General features: G+C 42.1%; 1 protein-coding gene across 3 annotated transcripts in view; it reads left to right on the forward strand.

Moving 5' to 3' along the window:
- The window catches only part of B4GALT4 (beta-1,4-galactosyltransferase 4), a 99,331-nt gene that overhangs the window by 47,744 nt on the left and 33,189 nt on the right, over positions 1-18,398 (forward strand). For all 3 annotated transcript variants that reach the window (XM_056559893.1, XM_056559894.1, XM_056559892.1), the window contains exon 2: positions 7,953-8,083. The gene's annotated coding sequence lies outside the window, so the exon portion shown is untranslated. The remainder of the gene's footprint in view (positions 1-7,952; positions 8,084-18,398) is intronic.

Here is an 18,398-nt window from a genome sequence, read left to right on the forward strand (position 1 = left end):
CAAGGTCTTAAACCAAATCATTCTACAGGCCGGGTTGTCAGATGTGTTTGTGCAGGGTGGTCGGAAGGCAAAGTATACCTATTTTTGTGGTGGAAGAAGCAGTAGGATAGATTTGGCTCTGGTTAGTCCTACAGAGACGACTGGTGAGAAAGATGAGAAGATCGTCCCTTATTCTGACCATCTGGCCTTATATTTCTGTTTGGGTGTCACACGGTGTCCTGAGACAGGTAGAGGGTTGTGGAGACTGAATTCCAGCCTATTAGAGGATCCTTCTGTGCAGAGGCAGGTTCACTCTCTTATACAGGGTCAACTAGAGAGGGTGGACTTCTATGATGATATGGCCGCCTGGTGGGAGGATGTCAAGGATGAGATCAGAACCCTCTTAAAGAGACTGTCAGTTATAAAGGGGAAGAGTAAGTATGGCCAGTATCTCAAGCTGCGCAAAGAATTGGAGTCACTGTATTCGGCGGGTGGGGACCAACAAAGGATAGACCGGCTGAAATCTGAGATAAGGCAGTATCAGTACAGCAGGTATACCTCCCTGGTTCTTGAACGGGATTATGGGTCCTTAGGGTCTCCTGATCCCTTTGAGAATTGCCGGGAGCGGGTGGCAAATAAATCTGTCACCGGTCTCACTGACTCCCAGGGTGTTTTGCAGGAATCTCGGGAGGGTATCCTGGGGGTGGTGAGATCGTACTATGCTGACTTGTTTCAGAGGAAGGTTTTGGATAGAAACAAGATGACCCAATTCTTGGAGACAACTCCGCTCCCTGATACTAATGATTTGGACTTTTCTCCTTTGACAGCAGAATTGACGGTGGCAGAGGTCAAAGAGGCCATTGATAAGTTACATCTGAAGAAGGCACCAGGTCCAGATGGGATAACAGCAGAATTGTATAAGACATTCAGAGACCTCTTGGCCCCAATCCTCGTGGATGTTTACACAAATTGTCTAGAAAGTCACCTGATGCCTCCATCCATGAGAGTGTCCTCGCTGATTCTGCTGTCTAAAGGTAAAGAGCCGAGTGACATCAAGAACTGGAGGCCGATTGCCCTCTTGAATGTCGACAGGAAGATTCTGGCAAAAATCCTGTTTTCTAGGTTAGTTTGTCTGTCCCCGGCACTGTTGGCAGGCTGTCAGTATGGCACAGTAAAAGGGCGGAACATCTCTGGGGCAGTGATCTCCATAAGGGAGATGTTTGAGAGATGTAAAGCCCTGAGGTGTGGGAGATATGTTGTGAGTCTTGACCAGGCTAAAGCCTTTGACAGAGTAGATCACGAGTATCTATGGGCCACTTTGTCAAAGTACGGTATTCCGGGACAATTCATCGATTGGCTGAAGACTTTGTATTGTGAGGCCGAGAGCTTTCCTCTGATCAATGGTTGGCAAGGTGACACCTTCAGGGTTGAGGCGGGGGTTAGACAAGGTTGCCCACTGAGTCCGCTGCTGTATGTGTTTGCCTTAGACCCGTTTCTGAGGTCACTGCAGGAGTGTGGTTTTCAGGGGGTGCCGGTCCCCCACTGCCTACCCCTGAGTGTTGTTGCCTACGCGGATGATGTGACTGTAGTGATATCTGAGCCTCGTGAGGTGGAGATGTTGTCTGCAGCCATCAGAAGTTACTCGGAGGCCTCAGGGTCTCTGGTCAACCTTGAGAAGAGTCAAGCTCTCTGGATATCTGATTCTGATCCAGACTTTGATCTGCTCCAATTTGTGAGAGCCTCCTCCTATATTAAAATCCTAGGGGTCAAATTCGGGAGGGACGATAACGCCAAATTAAATTGGGAAGAGAAGTTGGAAGCCGGAAATGCAAAGGTTCAGCGATGGAAGAACTGGAGGCTGACCTATAGAGAAAGGGTTAAAATGTTGAAGACTTACCTGGTCCCTGTCTTTTTGTATGTCTCTGTTGTTTTTCCTTTGCCAGAATCTTTCTCTGCTCGGCTCTTTAGCCTGTTCTTCCAAATGTTCTGGGGGAACAGGTTGAACCTGATAAAAAGAGGGGTCACCTACCTACAGAGGAGAGAGGGTGGGTTGGATATGCTGAATCCAAGGGTGTTCTTTGACTCCATGTTTCTAAAAGTTAATTTTGGTTGCATGGACTCAAACAGCTCTCTGTGGGCGAATAGTATCAGGGACTGGATATTGCCTTTTGCAGAGTCTTGGGTGCGAGGCGGCAGTCTCAAGAGGGGGAGATGGACGCGTGACTACCTCCCCCCGTACCTGGAATACGGGCTCAGATGTCTGAAGAGATGGCGCATTGAGAAGTCCTATATAGAGAGTAAGCCAAGGAAGGATCTATACGTAAGGGTTTGTAGGGCTTTCTTCTGCTCTCCACTTGCCTTGAGGGACTGTGTGACCAGCACTTTACAGGAAAGTCTTAAGTTCCTCAATGGGAAACGACTCCCCGCAAAATTCTTTGACATAGCTTGGCTGTCGCTCCATGGGAGGCTCTTTGTCAGGGGTAACCTGAAATATCTAAGTGTCTCAGATAGGAACTGTCCTCTGGGTTGTCAGCAGGAGGAGACTATGGAGCATTTCATATCTGACTGCAGGGCCGGGAGGAGGATATGGGAAGAAGTGTCCAGTAAGCTGAACATCCCATTACTGCAGAACCTGACGTATCCTGACATCATATATGCTGTACCATCCAGTAACAGGACTGTAGACAGAGAGACAATGTACATAATTATAACAATCATTAAATATTACCATTGGCACATGAGAACCCGAGTGTCCATACACAATGAGCCATTCCACCACATCACAGCAGTAAGACAGATCATGTCCGAGCTCCAGTGGGTAAAGTCATTAGAGATACGGAGGAACCAAAATAATGGGAAATTATGAAGGAATGTCTCTTTGGTTTAACACGGATGATGTCATGTTATTTTATTAAATTTTTTGTGTTTTTCCTTTTCCAGCAAATGTGGACTTTCTAAGTTTAATATTACTCTGTACATACTCTAGTTGAGTAGTCATTGTGTGTACAATGCTTGTTATTTTTGTTTTGCATTGTAAGAAATTATGTTAATTGTAATTTTGTTTGTTTGCACAATAAAAATTGCCTCCTATATACAAGAATATAACTACTATAATACTGCTCCTATATACAAGAATATAACTACTATAATACTGCTCCTATATACAAGAATATAACTACGATAATACTGCCTCCTATATACAAGAATATAACTACTATAATACTGCTCCCATATACAAGAATATAACTACTATAATACTGCTCCTATATACAAGAATATAACTACTATAATACTGCATCCTATATAAAAGAATATAACTACTATATTACTGCTCCTATATACAATGTAACTACTATAATACTGCTCCTATATACAAGAATATAACTACTATAATACTGCTCCTATATACAAGAATATAACTACTATAATACTGCTCCTATATATAAGAATATAACTACTATAATACTTCTCCTATATGCAAGAATATAACTACTATAATACTGCATCCTATATAAAAGAATATAACTACTATAATACTGCTCCTATATACAAGAATATAACTACTATAATACTGCTCCTATATACAAGAATATTACTACTATAATACTGTATCATATATACAAGAATATAACTACTATAATACTGCTCCTATATACAACAATATAACTCCTATAATACTGCCTCCTATATACAAGAATATTACTACTATAATACTGCTCCTATATACAAGAATATAATGACTATAATACTGCTCCTATATACAAGAATATTACTACTATAATACTGCTCCTATATACAAAGTAACTACTATAATACTGCTCCTATATACAAGAATATAACTACTATAATACTGCTCCTATATACAAGAATATAACTACTATAATACTGCTCCTATATATAAGAATATAACTACTATAATACTTCTCCTATATGCAAGAATATAACTACTATAATACTGCATCCTATATAAAAGAATATAACTACTATAATACTGCTCCTATATACAAGAATATAACTACTATAATACTGCTCCTATATACAAGAATATAACTACTATAATACTGCTCCTATATATAAGAATATAACTACTATAATACTTCTCCTATATGCAAGAATATAACTACTACAATACTGCATCCTATATACAAGAATATAACTACTATAATACTGCTCCTATATACAAGAATATTACTACTATAATACTGTATCATATATACAAGAATATAACTACTATAATACTGCTCCTATATACAAGAATATAACTACTATAATACTGCTCCTATATACAAGAATATTACTACTATAATATTGCTCCTATATACAAGAATATAACTGCTATAATACTGCTCCTATATACAAGAATATAACTGCTATAATACTACCTCCTATATACAAGAATATAACTACTATAATACTGCTCCTATATACAAGAATATACCTACTATAATACTGCTCCTATATACAAGAATATAACTACTATAATACTGCCCCCTGTATACAAGAATATAACTACTATAATACTGCCTCATATATACAAGAATATAACTACTATAATACTGCTCCTATTTACAAGAATATAACTACTATAATACTGCTCCTATATACAAGAATAACTACTATAATACTGCTCCTATATACAAGAATATAACTGCTATAATACTGCTCCTATATACAAGAATCTAATTACTATAATACTGCTTGTTATGGGGGATCTGTAGATGACACTGTTATGGGGGGGATCTGTAGATGACACACTGTTATGGAGGATCTGTAGATGACACACTGTTATGGGGGGATCTCTAGATGACACACTGTTATGGGGGGGATCTGTAGATGGCACACTGTTATGGGGGGGGATCTGTAGATGACACACTGTTATGGGGAGTTCTGTAGGTGACACACTGTTATGGAGGATCTGTAGATGACACACTGTTATGGAGGATCTGTAGATGACACACTGTTATGGGGGATCTGTAGATGACACACTGTTATGGGGGATCTGTAGATGACACACTGTTACGGGGGATCTGTAGATGACACACTCTTATGGGGAATCTGTAGATGACACACTGTTATGGGGGATCTGTAGATGACACTGTTATGGGGGATCTGTAGATGACATACTGTAATGGGGGATTTGTAGATGACACACTGTTATGGGGGATCTGTAGATGACACACTGTAATGGGAGATCTGTAGATGACACACTGTTATGGGGAGATCTGTAGATGACACTGTTATGAGGGATCTGTAGATGACACACTGTTATGGAGGATCTGTAGATGACACACTGTTATGGGAGATCTGTAGATGATACACTGTTATGGGGGGACCTGTAGATGACACACTGTTATGGGGGGGGGGTCTGTAGATGGCACACTGTTATGGGGGGGATCTGTAGATGACACACTGTTATGGGGAGTTCTGTAGGTGACACACTGTTATGGAGGATCTGTAGATGACACACTGTTATGGAGGATCTGTAGATGACACACTGTTATGGGAGATCTGTAGATGACACACTGTTATGGGGGATCTGTAGATGACACACTGTTATGGGGGTATCTGTAGATGACACTGTTATGGGGAGATCTGTAGATGACACTGTTATGGAGGATCTGTAGATGACACTGTTATGGGGGATCTGTAGATGACACACTGTTATGGGGGATCTGTAGATGACACACTGTTATGGGGGATCTGTAGATGACACTGTTATGGGGGATCTGTAGAGGACACACTGTTATGGGGGATCTGTAGATGACACTGTTATGGCAGCTCTGTAGATGACACACTTATGGGTGGATCTGTAGAGGACACACTGTTATGGGGGATCTGTAGATGACACACTGTTATGGGGATATGTAGATGACACACTTTTATGGGGGATCTGTAGATGACACACTGTTATGGGGATATGTAGATGACACACTGTTATGGGGGATCAGTAGATGACACCCTGTTATGGGGATCTGTAGATGACACTCTGTTATGGGTGGATCTGTAGAGGACACACTGTTATGGGGCATCTGTAGAAGACACACTGTTATGGGGGATCTGTAGATGACACTGTTATGGGGGATCTGTAGATGACACACTGTTATGGGGGATCTGTAGATGACACACTGTTATGGGGGATCTGTAGATGACACTGTTATGGGGGATCTGTAGAGGACACACTGTTATGGGGGATCTGTAGAGGACACACTGTTATGGGGGATCTGTAGATGACACTCTGTTATGGGGGATCTGTAGATGACACACTGATGGGGGATCTGTAGATGACACACTGTGATGGGGGATCTGTAGATGACACTCTGTTATGGGGGATCTGTAGATGACACACTGTGATGGGGGATCTGTAGATGACACACTGTGATGGGGGATCTGTAGATGACACTGTTATGGGGGATCTGTAGATGACACACTGTTATGGGGGATCTGTAGATGACACACTGTGATGGGGGATCTGTAGATGACACACTGTCATGGGGGATCTGTAGATGACACACTGTTATGGGGATATGTAGATGACACACTGTTATGGGGGGTTTGTATTATTATTCTTTATTATATCTATTTGTATCCTAATTTTTTCTATACTATCTGTTTGTATCATTATTCCCTGTAGTATCTATTTGTATTATTCTTCTCTATAGTATTTATTTGTATCATTCTATAGTACCTGTATTAATCTTCTCTATGGTATCTGTTTGTATCATTATTCTCTATAGTGTCTGTATCATTTTATAATCTGTTTGTATCATTATTCTCTATAGTATCTGTATCATTGTATAATCTGTTTGTATCATTATTCTCTATAGTATCTGTATCATTGTATAATATGTTTGTATCATTATTCTCTATAGTGTCTGTATCATTGTATAATCTGTTTGTATCATTATTCTCTATAGTATCTGTATCATTATTCTCTATAGTATCTGTATCATTGTATAATCTGTTTGTATCATTATTCTCTATAGTATCTGTATCATTATTCTCTATAGTATCTGTATCATTGTGTAATATGTTTGTATCATTATTCTCTATAGTGTCTGTATCATTGTATAATCTGTATCATTATTCTCTATAGTATCTGTATCATTGTATAATCTGTTTGTATCATTATCCTCTATAGTATCTGTATCATTGTATAATATGTTTGTATCATTATTCCTCTATAGTATCTGTATCATTGTATTATCTGTTTGTATCATTATTCCTCTATTGTATCTGTATCATTCTATAGTATCTGTATCATTCTATAGTATCTGTATCATTGTATAATCTGTATCATTATTCTCTATAGTATCTGTATCATTGTATAATCTGTATCATTATTCCTCTATAGTGTCTGTATCATTTTATAATCTGTTCGTATCATTATTCTCTATAGTATCTGTATCATTGTATAATCTGTTTGTATCATTATTCTCTATTGTATCTGTATCATTGTATAATCTGTATCATTATTCTCTATAGTATCTGTATCATTGTATAATATGTTTGTATCATTATTCTCTATAGTATCTGTATCATTATTCTCTATAGTATCTGTATCATTGTATAATCTGTCTGTATCATTATTCCTCTATAGTGTCTGTATCATTGTATTATCTGTTTGTATCATTATTCCTCTATTGTATCTGTATCATTCTATAGTATCGTTCTTTCCTTCTTCTCTATATTATCTTTCTTTCTTGTTCTGTCTTTTATCTCTGTGTCATGTAGAACCTGTTCTGTACATAGTCCCTGTACAGGTGTGTACATTGCCCTGAGCGGGGGCCCTCATCTTCTCACAGTCCCGGTCCCCCCTCCTTCCCTCCATTGTACATGTCCGGTGAAGCAGTTGCGGGCGGTGCCAGGCAGCCTGCCACATGGCACAGGAGCATTGTGAAGACGGAGGAGGGGCGGCCGCAGGAATGATCACTCCCAACTCAAGACACTTACCTCTCCTCCTTCTGTCTCCTCAGCTGCTCGGAGATGTAGAACAGTTACTTTTGGTCTGGACAGAGGCCTGTGTGTCCCCAGGAACGCAACGTCTTCTAAGATCCGAAACCCAGGAAGGACACAACCTGTAGGACACCATGACAGGACGCTGCCGGTAGGAACTTTATACTGGGTTTATATGGATTTTAGATTTATTTATATGTAGTGACAACTTCTATATCTATAGCCTATGGCAGCGCTCTCCAGACTGATGTTACAAAACTACAACTCCTAGCATGCCGTTGGCTGTCCGGGCATGCTGAGAGTTGTAGTTTTGCAACAGCTGGAGGGTCACAGTTGGGACATATATATATTGTTTCAAAAGGGCTCGTTGAGGTTTGTGTGGGGGGGGGGGGGGTGAAGGCTCATCTGATCCCATAGAAGAGCTGCTGTAGAGCAAACAATTAAAGACTGATCCTCTATCTATCTATCTATCTATCTCATATCTATCTATCTCATATCTATCTATCTCATATCTATCTATCTCATATCTATCTATCTATCTCAAATCTATCTATCTCATATCTATCTATCTCATATCTATCTATCTCATATCTATCTATATATCTATCTATCTCATATCTATCTATCTATCTATCTCATATCTATCTATCTATCTCATATCTATCTATCTCATATCTTTCTCTCTCATATCTATCTCTCATATCTATCAATCTCATATATATCTTACTCATATCTATCTATCTATCTATCTATCTATCTCATATCTATCTATCTCATATCTATCTTACTCATATCTATCTATCTCATATCTATCTATCTCATATCTATCTCTCATATCTATCTATCTATCTATCTATCTCATATCTATCTATCTATCTCATATTTATCTATCTATATCATATCTATCTATCTGTCTCATATCTATCTATCTCATATCTATCTCTCATATCTATCTATCTCATATTTATCTATCTATCTCATATCTATCTCATATCTATCTCATATCTATCTCATATCTATCTCATATCTATCTATCTATCTTTCTATCTATCTCATATCTATCTATCTATCTATCTATCTATCTATCTATTTATCTCTCTCATATATATCTTTCTATATCTGTTTTTCCCAACCAGTGTGTCTCCTGTTGATACACAGCTACAAGTCCTAACATACTGGAGTCACACTAGTCGGTAAACTCTGATATATATATATATATATATATATATATATATATATATATATATACATATATATTACACATACACACACGTCTCGTGCTCCTTTGTAGTCCCTGCTCTCTGTGCGGAGTCTTTTTTGTTCTGTGTTGTGTGGACAGGTATCTAGGAGCCCACCCCATCCCTCCCAGGTAGTGACTCTTCTTACAGATTTGGGGGGGGGGGGGGGGATGCTTTTTCCAGGATTATGTTGATTTCCCTCAGTGGTGAAATGGTCTTATCTCCGGAGGACTCCCTGTATATGGCCGGGGACATCAGCACAGGTGCCGCGCACATATCCAGGCTTCTCCTCTCCATTGTATAAAGGCTGCATTCCTATGTACATGACTCTGGTCACATGAGCTGACAGTCTATCCTGTACATCTCCGGTGAATCCGCGGCCAAGTGTTAGGTTGCACAGCTGTGCGGTGGGAATTTCCCGAGTCCTGAGAGCTTCTCCGCGTGAATTGATAGAATGTTTACAGGTCAGTTCACACAGGATTGTTGTACTATTTAGTTTTATGCAAAAAAAAAAAAAATGCTATATTCGCTAAATGACGTTTTTTTTCAGGGCAAAAAGCTGGGAGTGAAAAGGGTAATAAAAATCTAGACCCACATGATGTGTTTTTTTTTTTTTTTTTTTTTATGCTTTGGCTTTTTTTTTGGCTCATTGACCATTTTAACATTTTTTTTTTTTTTATAGTGTCTTTTTTTCTTCCATAGACTTGCATGGGAGAAATAAAAAACACCCAAGAAAAACACAAAGCTGGTGTAACATTGGCGTTTCCCACTTCCATTTTTTTTCTAGAAATCCTGGAATCACATGATGAATAAACAATATGTCTTGTAATGGAAAAACAAAGGTTAAGACAAAAAACCCCACAAAAAACAAACACTAGAAAAACTGCATCTTGGGAGTGTAAAATCAGCGTAAAAAAGGCCCAAATTAAGTTATGTAAAAGCTTAGCATAGGGTTGTGTTCACATATTTAATTTATTTAATTTCATTAATTAATTTATTTATTTATTCATTTTATTTATTTATCTATGTATTTATTTATTTAATTTTATTTATTTTAGTTCATTTATTCATTCAAATTTATTTATTCATTAACGTATTCATTTTATTTATTTATCTATGTATTTATTTATTAAATTTTATTTATTTTAGTTCATTTATTCATTCAAATTTATTTATTCATTAACGTATTCATTTTATTTAGCTATCTATGTATTTATTTATTAAATTTTATTCATTTATTTTAGCTTATTTATTTATTTTAGTTTATTTATGTATTTAATTAATTAATTTATTAATCCATCCATTTATTTATTTATGTATTTAATTTTTTCCACCAATTTAGTAGTTTCACAATTTTCCAAAATTAGGACCAAATCTTCACTTCCTGTACTTAAAATGTTGCAAAATTGCTGAAAAATTTTTTTTTTCGTGTTTTTTTTTTTTTCCTGCACTTGGATTGATAGCTATAAAGTTTCTTCTTTTTTCAATTCTTCATAAAACGTTTTTATAACCCTATTTTTATGTCTGTGATACATACCTGTGACGATCAGCTGATCACCGGGTTGAGCTATTCACTGACAGCAAGCAGGAGTCTTCCAAATTGTTATACGTTAAAAAAGAACATTTCTAAATTTATCAGTAAAAGTCAAAGGGTGACCCGTAGATCAATGGGATCGCCCAGCCGTAATCTTTGGGAGAACTAGGTAGATTTCTCTGCAGCGCCTCCGAAGGAGAAGTGAAGCATTACAACAATTCTTATTGATGTTAAAAAATCAATATCCTCTCGGTAGTCCTTCAAGCCAAACCAGAGTTCAGGGCCTAGTTGTCCAACATGCAGCACTCCAACTGTTGCAAAACTACAACTCCCAGCATGCCCGGACAGCCGTTGGCTGTCCGGGCATGCTGGGAGTTGTAGTTTTGCAACAGCTGGTGGTCTTCAGGTTAAATAATGCCGATGACTACTATGTAACAATAGGTTACAATAAAACAATAGTTTAGTTTTAAATGTCCCAGAAAATAAAAAACAATAAAAAATTATTATTGTAAAGGTGCAGTAATATCTCCTCTTTGCGACTCTTTTATTAGCCTAGTATAAATAATAACGTCAGCAGAATATCTAGGGCACAGGGCTCTATAAAAAAAAAAAAGTAGATCGCAACTAGAGATGAGCGAACTTACAGTAAATTCGATTCGTCACGAACTTCTCGGCTCGGCAGTTGATGATTTTTCCTGCATAAATGAGTTCAGCTTTCAGGTGCTCCCGTGGGCTGGAAAAGGTGGATACAGTCCTAGGAGACTCTTTCCTAGGACTGTATCCACCTTTTCCAGCCCACCGGAGCACCGGAAAGCTGAACTAATTTATGCAGGAAAAGTCAGCAACCGCCGAGCTGAGAAGTTTGTGACGAATCGAATTTACTGTAAGTTCGCTCATCTCTAATCGCAACCGAAAATATGGGACTTTCCGCCACACGCACACGTACTGCGAAACATCACAACAGTCCACAAAATAACAACATGAAAAGTGTAATAGAAGTTTTAGAGTTATATTTGTACATTGATCGTGTATATAGCTATAGGACACTGCAGGTTCGCCATATGTATATGGTAATGTGTCCATGTGTCAACATACAAAGTTAGTTGTCATATCAACACCTTTCTCATCACCCCCAGGAGTCACATCACTGCCTATCTTTATCCCCCTCAGGAGTCACATCACTGCCTTTCTTTACCCCCCCCAGGAGTCACATCAGTGCCTTTCTTTATCCCCCCCAGGAGTCACATCATTGCCTTTCTTTATCCCCCCAAAGAGTCACATCACTGCCTTTCTTTATCCCCCCAAAGAGTCACATCACTGCCTTTCTTTATCCCCCCCCAGGAGTCACATCAGTGCCTTTCTTTATCCCCCCCAGGAGTCACATCACTGCCTTTCTTTATCCCCCCCAGGAGTCACATCAGTGCCTTTCTTTATCCCCCCCAGGAGTCACATCACTGCCTTTCTTTATACCCCCCAGGAGTCACATCACTGCCTTTCTTTATCCCCCCCAGGAGTCACATTAGTGCCTTTCTTTATCCCCCCCAGGAGTCACATCACTGCCCTTCTTCTTCCCCAGGAGTCACATCACTGCACCCTTCTTCTCCCCCAGGAGTCACATCTCTGCCCTTCTTATCCCCCAGGAGTCACATCTCTGCCCTTCTCCCCCAGGAGTCACATCTCTGCCCTTCTTCTCCCCCCAGGAGTCACATCTCTGCCCTTCTTCTTCCCCAGGAGTCACATCTCTGCCCTTCTTCTCCCTCACGAGTCACATCTCTGCCCTTCTTCTCCCCAGGAGTCACATCTCTGCCCTTCTTCTCCCCCAGGAGTCACATCTCTGCCCTTCTTCTCCCCCAGGAGTCACATCTCTGCCCTCCTTCACACCCAGGAGTCACATCTCTGCCCTTCTTCTCCCCCAGGAGTCACATCTCTGCCCTTCTTCTCCCCCAGGAGTCACATCTCTGCCCTTCTTCCCCCCCAGGAGTCACATCTCTGCCCTTCTTCTCCCCCAGGAGTCACATCTCTGCCCTTCTTCCCCCCCAGGAGTCACATCTCTGCCCTTCTTCCCCCCCAGGAGTCACATCTCTGCCCTTCTTCTCCCCCAGGAGTCACATCTCTGCCCTTCTTCACACCCAGGAGTCACATCTCTGCCCTTCTTCACACCCAGGAGTCACATCTCTGCCCTTCTTCTCCCCCAGGAGTCACATCTCTGCCCTTCTTCCCCCCCAGGAGTCACATCTCTGCCCTTCTTCCCCCCCAGGAGTCACATCTCTGCCCTTCTTCCCCCCCAGGAGTCACATCTCTGCCCTTCTTCTCCCCCAGGAGTCACATCTCTGCCCTTCTTCACACCCAGGAGTCACATCTCTGCCCTTCTTCACACCCAGGAGTCACATCTCTGCCCTTCTTCCCCCCCAGGAGTCACATCTCTGCCCTTCTTCCCCCCCAGGAGTCACATCTCTGCCCTTCTTCTCCCCCAGGAGTCACATCTCTGCCCTTCTTCACACCCAGGAGTCACATCTCTGCCCTTCTTCACACCCAGGAGTCACATCTCTGCCCTTCTTCACACCCAGGAGTCACATCTCTGCCCTTTTATCAAGCAATACAAAGCATACATATTTACATACAATTATCATTTCCATAAATTTAGCAAACTTTCTTACTGTACATAATCACTCACAATATTTATTTTCCATTCCAAACCCCACCCTAAGCGCAACAATTATAATTAGTTGTAATTTTTGTAATTAGTTACACAATATTAACAACCTCTTAAATCCAAATCCAACCCCACCCTCCCCTTCTGGTGGGAGAGGAAAAACAAAAACAAAAAAAACTATTCAGACCATCCATTCCAAATATGAAGATATTTTTTATAACCTTTCTTTGACCCCTTACTCTTCCATTGCTCATAGCTCTTAAAGGGGTGCTCCACTGGAAAACATAAAAAAAAATATATATATATATATATATATATATATATATATATATATATATATTTTTCAACTGGTGCCAGAAACAAATTTGTAAATTACTTCTATTAAAAAATCTTAATCCTTCCAGTACTTATCAGCTGCTGTATGCTCCAGAGGAAATTCTTTTCTTATTTAATTTCCTTTCTGTCTGACCACAGTGCTCTCTGCTGACACCTCTGTCCGTGTCAGGAACTGTCCGGAGCAGGAGAGGTTTTCTATGGGGATTTGCTCCTACTCTGGACAGTTCCTGACATGGACAGAGGTGTCAGCAGAGAGCACTGTGCTCAGACAGAAAAGAAATTCAAAAAGAAAATAACTTCCTGTGGAGCATACAGCAGCTGATAAGTACTGGAAGGATTGAGATTTTTAAATAGACGTCATTTACATATCTGTTTAACTTTCTGGTAGCAGGTGATTGAAAAAAAGAATGTTTTCCAGGGGAGTACCCCTTTAAAGAAGATTTCTCCCAATTAATTTTAAACCCGGACAGTTTACCAAATCCTTCTACCACTTTCACCACCTTCTGGGACCCCTACCTCTGTGTTCTCTAAGAATAGGAGCAGATCAGCAGCATACCTCAACATTTTAATCCCAAATCCTTTTATATTAACTGATTTCCTTAAAGGGGTACTCCGCTGCTCAGCGTTTGGAACAAACTGTTCCGAACGCTGGAGACGGGAGCTTGTGATGTCATAGCCCCGCCCCCTCATGACATCACGCCCCGCTACCTCAATGCAAGCCTATGGGAGGGGGCGTGACAGAGGTACTAAGGAGAAAGGGGGAGGGGTGTAAAAAAAGGCCATAACCGTAACTGGTGCAGATTTACTATTATTTTTATTTTATAGTTGTTTTCTATCTAGATGATTTATGTGGATTATAGGATTATACGTGTCGAATAGGATTGATTCAGTTATCAGTCGCCTCTCGTGGATCATGTGATGTAGGTGAATTATATAAATAGATGACTTGACCCGTATTAGGTGTCTTTATACCTGGTTATTAGCATTCTTGTACACTGAGAGAGCTGGATATTTGATCACATAACCTGACTCCTTTATTCTCAGTGAGTGAGGTGCTTGGAATATTCTGTGTCGAAATACTTGTAATGCATTGTTCTCCAAGCAGTCACATCAGTGCCTTTCTTTACCTCCGCCCCCCCCCCCCCCAGGAGTCACATCAGTGCCTTTCTTTACCCCCCCCAGGAGTCACATCAGTGCCTTTATCCCCCCAGGAGTCACTGTTACCCCCCCCCCCAGGAGTCACATCAGTGCCTTTCTTTACCCCCCCCCCCAGGAGTCACACCAGTGCCTTTCTCTACCCCCCCCCCCCCCCCCACCGGAGTCACATCAGTGCCTTTCTTTACCCCCCCCCCAGGAGTCACATCAGTGCCTTTCTTTACCCCCCCCCCCAGGAGTCACATTAGTGCTTTTCTTCCCCCCCCCCCCCCAGGAGTCACTTCAGTGCCTTTCTTTACCCCCCCCCCCCCAGGAGTCACATCAGTGCCTTTCTTTACCCTCCCCCCCAGGAGTCACATCAGTGCCTTTCTTTACCCCCCCCCCCCCAGGAGTCACATCAGTGCCTTTCTTTACCCCCGGAGTCACATCAGTGCCTTTATTTACCCCCCCCCAGGAGTCACATCAGTGTCTTTCTTGACCCCCCCCCAGGAGTCACATCAGTGCCTTGTTTTTACCCCCCCACCCCCCAGGAGTCACATCAGTGCCTTTCTTTACCCCCCCCCCCAGGAGTCACATCAGTGCCTTTCTTTACCCCCCCCCAGGAGTCACATCAGTGCCTTTCTTTACCCCCCCCCCAGGAGTCACATCAGTGCCTTTCTTTACCCCCCAGGAGTCACATCAGTGCCTTTCTTTATCCCCCCCCCCAGGAGTCACATAAGTGCCTTTCTTTACCCCCCCCCAGGAGTCACATCGGTGCCTTTCTTTACCCCCCCCCCCCAGGAGTCACATCAGTGCCTTTCTTTACCCCCCCCCAGGAGTCACATCAGTGCCTTTCTTTACCCCCCCCCAGGAGTCACATCAGTGCCTTTCTTTCCCCCCCCCCCCAGGAGTCACATCAGTGCCTTTCTTTACCCCCCCCCCAGGAGTCACATCAGTGCCTTTCTTTACCCCCCCCCCCCCCAGGAGTCACATCAGTGCCTTTCTTTACCCTCCCCCCCCCCAGGAGTCACATCAGTGCCTTTCTTTACCCTCCCCCCCCAGGAGTCACATCAGTGCCTTTCTTTACCCCCCCCCCCCCAGGAGTCACATCTGGGCCTTTCTTTACCCCCCCCCCCACCAGGAGTCACATCAGTGCCTTTCTTTACCCCCGGAGTCACATCAGTGCCTTTATTTACCCCCCCCCCCCCCCAGGAGTCACATCAGTGCCTTTCTTTACCCCCCCCCCCCCCAGGAGTCACATCGGTGCCTTTCTTTACCCCCCCCCAGGAGTCACATCAGTGCCTTTCTTTACCCCCCCCCCAGGAGTCACATCAGTGCCTTTCTTTACCCCCCCAGGAGTCACATCGGTGCCTTTCTTTACCCCCCCCCCCAGGAGTCACATCAGTGCCTTTCTTTACCCCCCCCCCAGGAGTCACATCAGTGCCTTTCTTTACCCCCCCCCCAGGAGTCACATCAGTGCCTTTCTTTCCCCCCCCCCCCAGGAGTCACATCAGTGCCTTTCTTTACCCCCCCCCCAGGAGTCACATCAGTGCCTTTCTTTACCCCCCCCCCCCCCCCAGGAGTCACATCAGTGCCTTTCTTTACCCTCCCCCCCCCCAGGAGTCACATCAGTGCCTTTCTTTACCCTCCCCCCCCAGGAGTCACATCAGTGCCTTTCTTTACCCCCCCCCCCCAGGAGTCACATCTGGGCCTTTCTTTACCCCCCCCCCCCCCCACCAGGAGTCACATCAGTGCCTTTCTTTACCCCCGGAGTCACATCAGTGCCTTTATTTACCCCCCCCCCCCCAGGAGTCACATCAGTGCCTTTCTTTACCCCCCCCCCCCCCAGGAGTCACATCGGTGCCTTTCTTTACCCCCCCCCAGGAGTCACATCAGTGCCTTTCTTTACCCCCCCCCCAGGAGTCACATCAGTGCCTTTCTTTACCCCCCCAGGAGTCACATCGGTGCCTTTCTTTACCCCCCCCCCCCAGGAGTCACATCAGTGCCTTTCTTTACCCCCCCCCAGGAGTCACATCAGTGCCTTTCTTTACCCCCCCCCAGGAGTCACATCGGTGCCTTTTTTTTACCCCCCCCCAGGAGTCACATCAGTGCCTTTCTTTACCCCCCCCCCACCCCCAGGAGTCACATCAGTGCCTTTCTTTACCCCCCCCCTCAGGAGTCACATCAGTGCCTTTCTTTACCCCCCCCCCCCAGGAGTCACATCAGTGCCTTTCTTTACCCCCCCCCCCCAGGAGTCACATCAGTGCCTTTCTTTACCCCCCCCCCCAGGAGTCACATCAGTGCCTTTCTTCCCCCCCCCCCCCCCAGGAGTCACATCAGTGCCTTTCTTTACCCCCCCCCCCCCCCAGGAGTCACATCAGTGCCTTTCCAGTGTCCATTGGGATGAACTCCCCCCACGATCACTATTTTTCATGTCCCACATATAAGACATCAATATCGGTGGTGGTCCAACTGCTAATATCCCCTCCCAGCATGCCCTGTAGCAGTGTTTCCCAACCAGTGTGCCTCCAGCTGTTGCACAACTACAACTTGTAGTTTTGCAACAGCTGGAGGCACCCTGGTTGAGAAACACTGTCCTATAGGCTCCTATTGACTATGACGGAACCTAAAGAGTTACATAGTGTTTGCCGATCCTTTTTACGTTATCGCGATTACAATCTCCACTCGTTCTATACATGCGGAAGCTTCGCTGTTAATGTTTATGGAAGGTGAGAAGTCACCGGCGAGATCACATCTACCTGTTAACATATGGATTGTGTGTTTTAGGGCATGAAAGCTCGTAAAGGTTCTTTTTTTTAATTTTTTTTTTACTTTCTCTTTATATAATACTAAAATATATATAGGTTTTATGTATCTCGTAGTCTTTCTGCATTTGGTAAGTTTTCAGACCCTTTCACTTTTTCCCGCATTTTTGTATGTTGCTCCTTGTGCTGAAGTAAAAAAATAATAATAATAATTTCCCCCATAATGAGAAAATTAGAGCATTAAAAATTCACGCAAACTTATTAAAAGTACAAATTTGACATGGACATAAGTATTCACACACTTTATACATGATATTTAGCTCTAGCTCCTCCTATTTCCCACCATACCATTATTAAATAACATCACATACTGTTACTAAATAATGCCACCATACTGTTACTAAATAACACCACATACTGTTACTAAATAATGCCACCATACTGTTACTAAATAACACCACATACTGTTACTAAATAATGCCACCATACTGTTAAATAAATAATGCCACCATATTGTTAAATAAATAACACCACATACTGTTACTAAATAATGCCACCATACTGTTACTAAATAACACCACATACTGTTACTAAATAATGCCACCATACTGTTACTAAATAACACCACATACTGTTACTAAATAATGCCACCATACTGTTAAATAAATAATGCCACCATATTGTTAAATAAATAACACCACATACTGTTACTAAATAATGCCACCATACTGTTACTAAATAATGCCACCATATTGTTAGTAAATATGGCCACCATACTGTTAACTAAATAGTGCCACTATACTGTT

This window comes from Hyla sarda, chromosome 2 (genome assembly GCF_029499605.1).
Source record: "Hyla sarda isolate aHylSar1 chromosome 2, aHylSar1.hap1, whole genome shotgun sequence".
In the NCBI taxonomy this organism is placed as follows: domain Eukaryota; kingdom Metazoa; phylum Chordata; class Amphibia; order Anura; family Hylidae; genus Hyla; species Hyla sarda.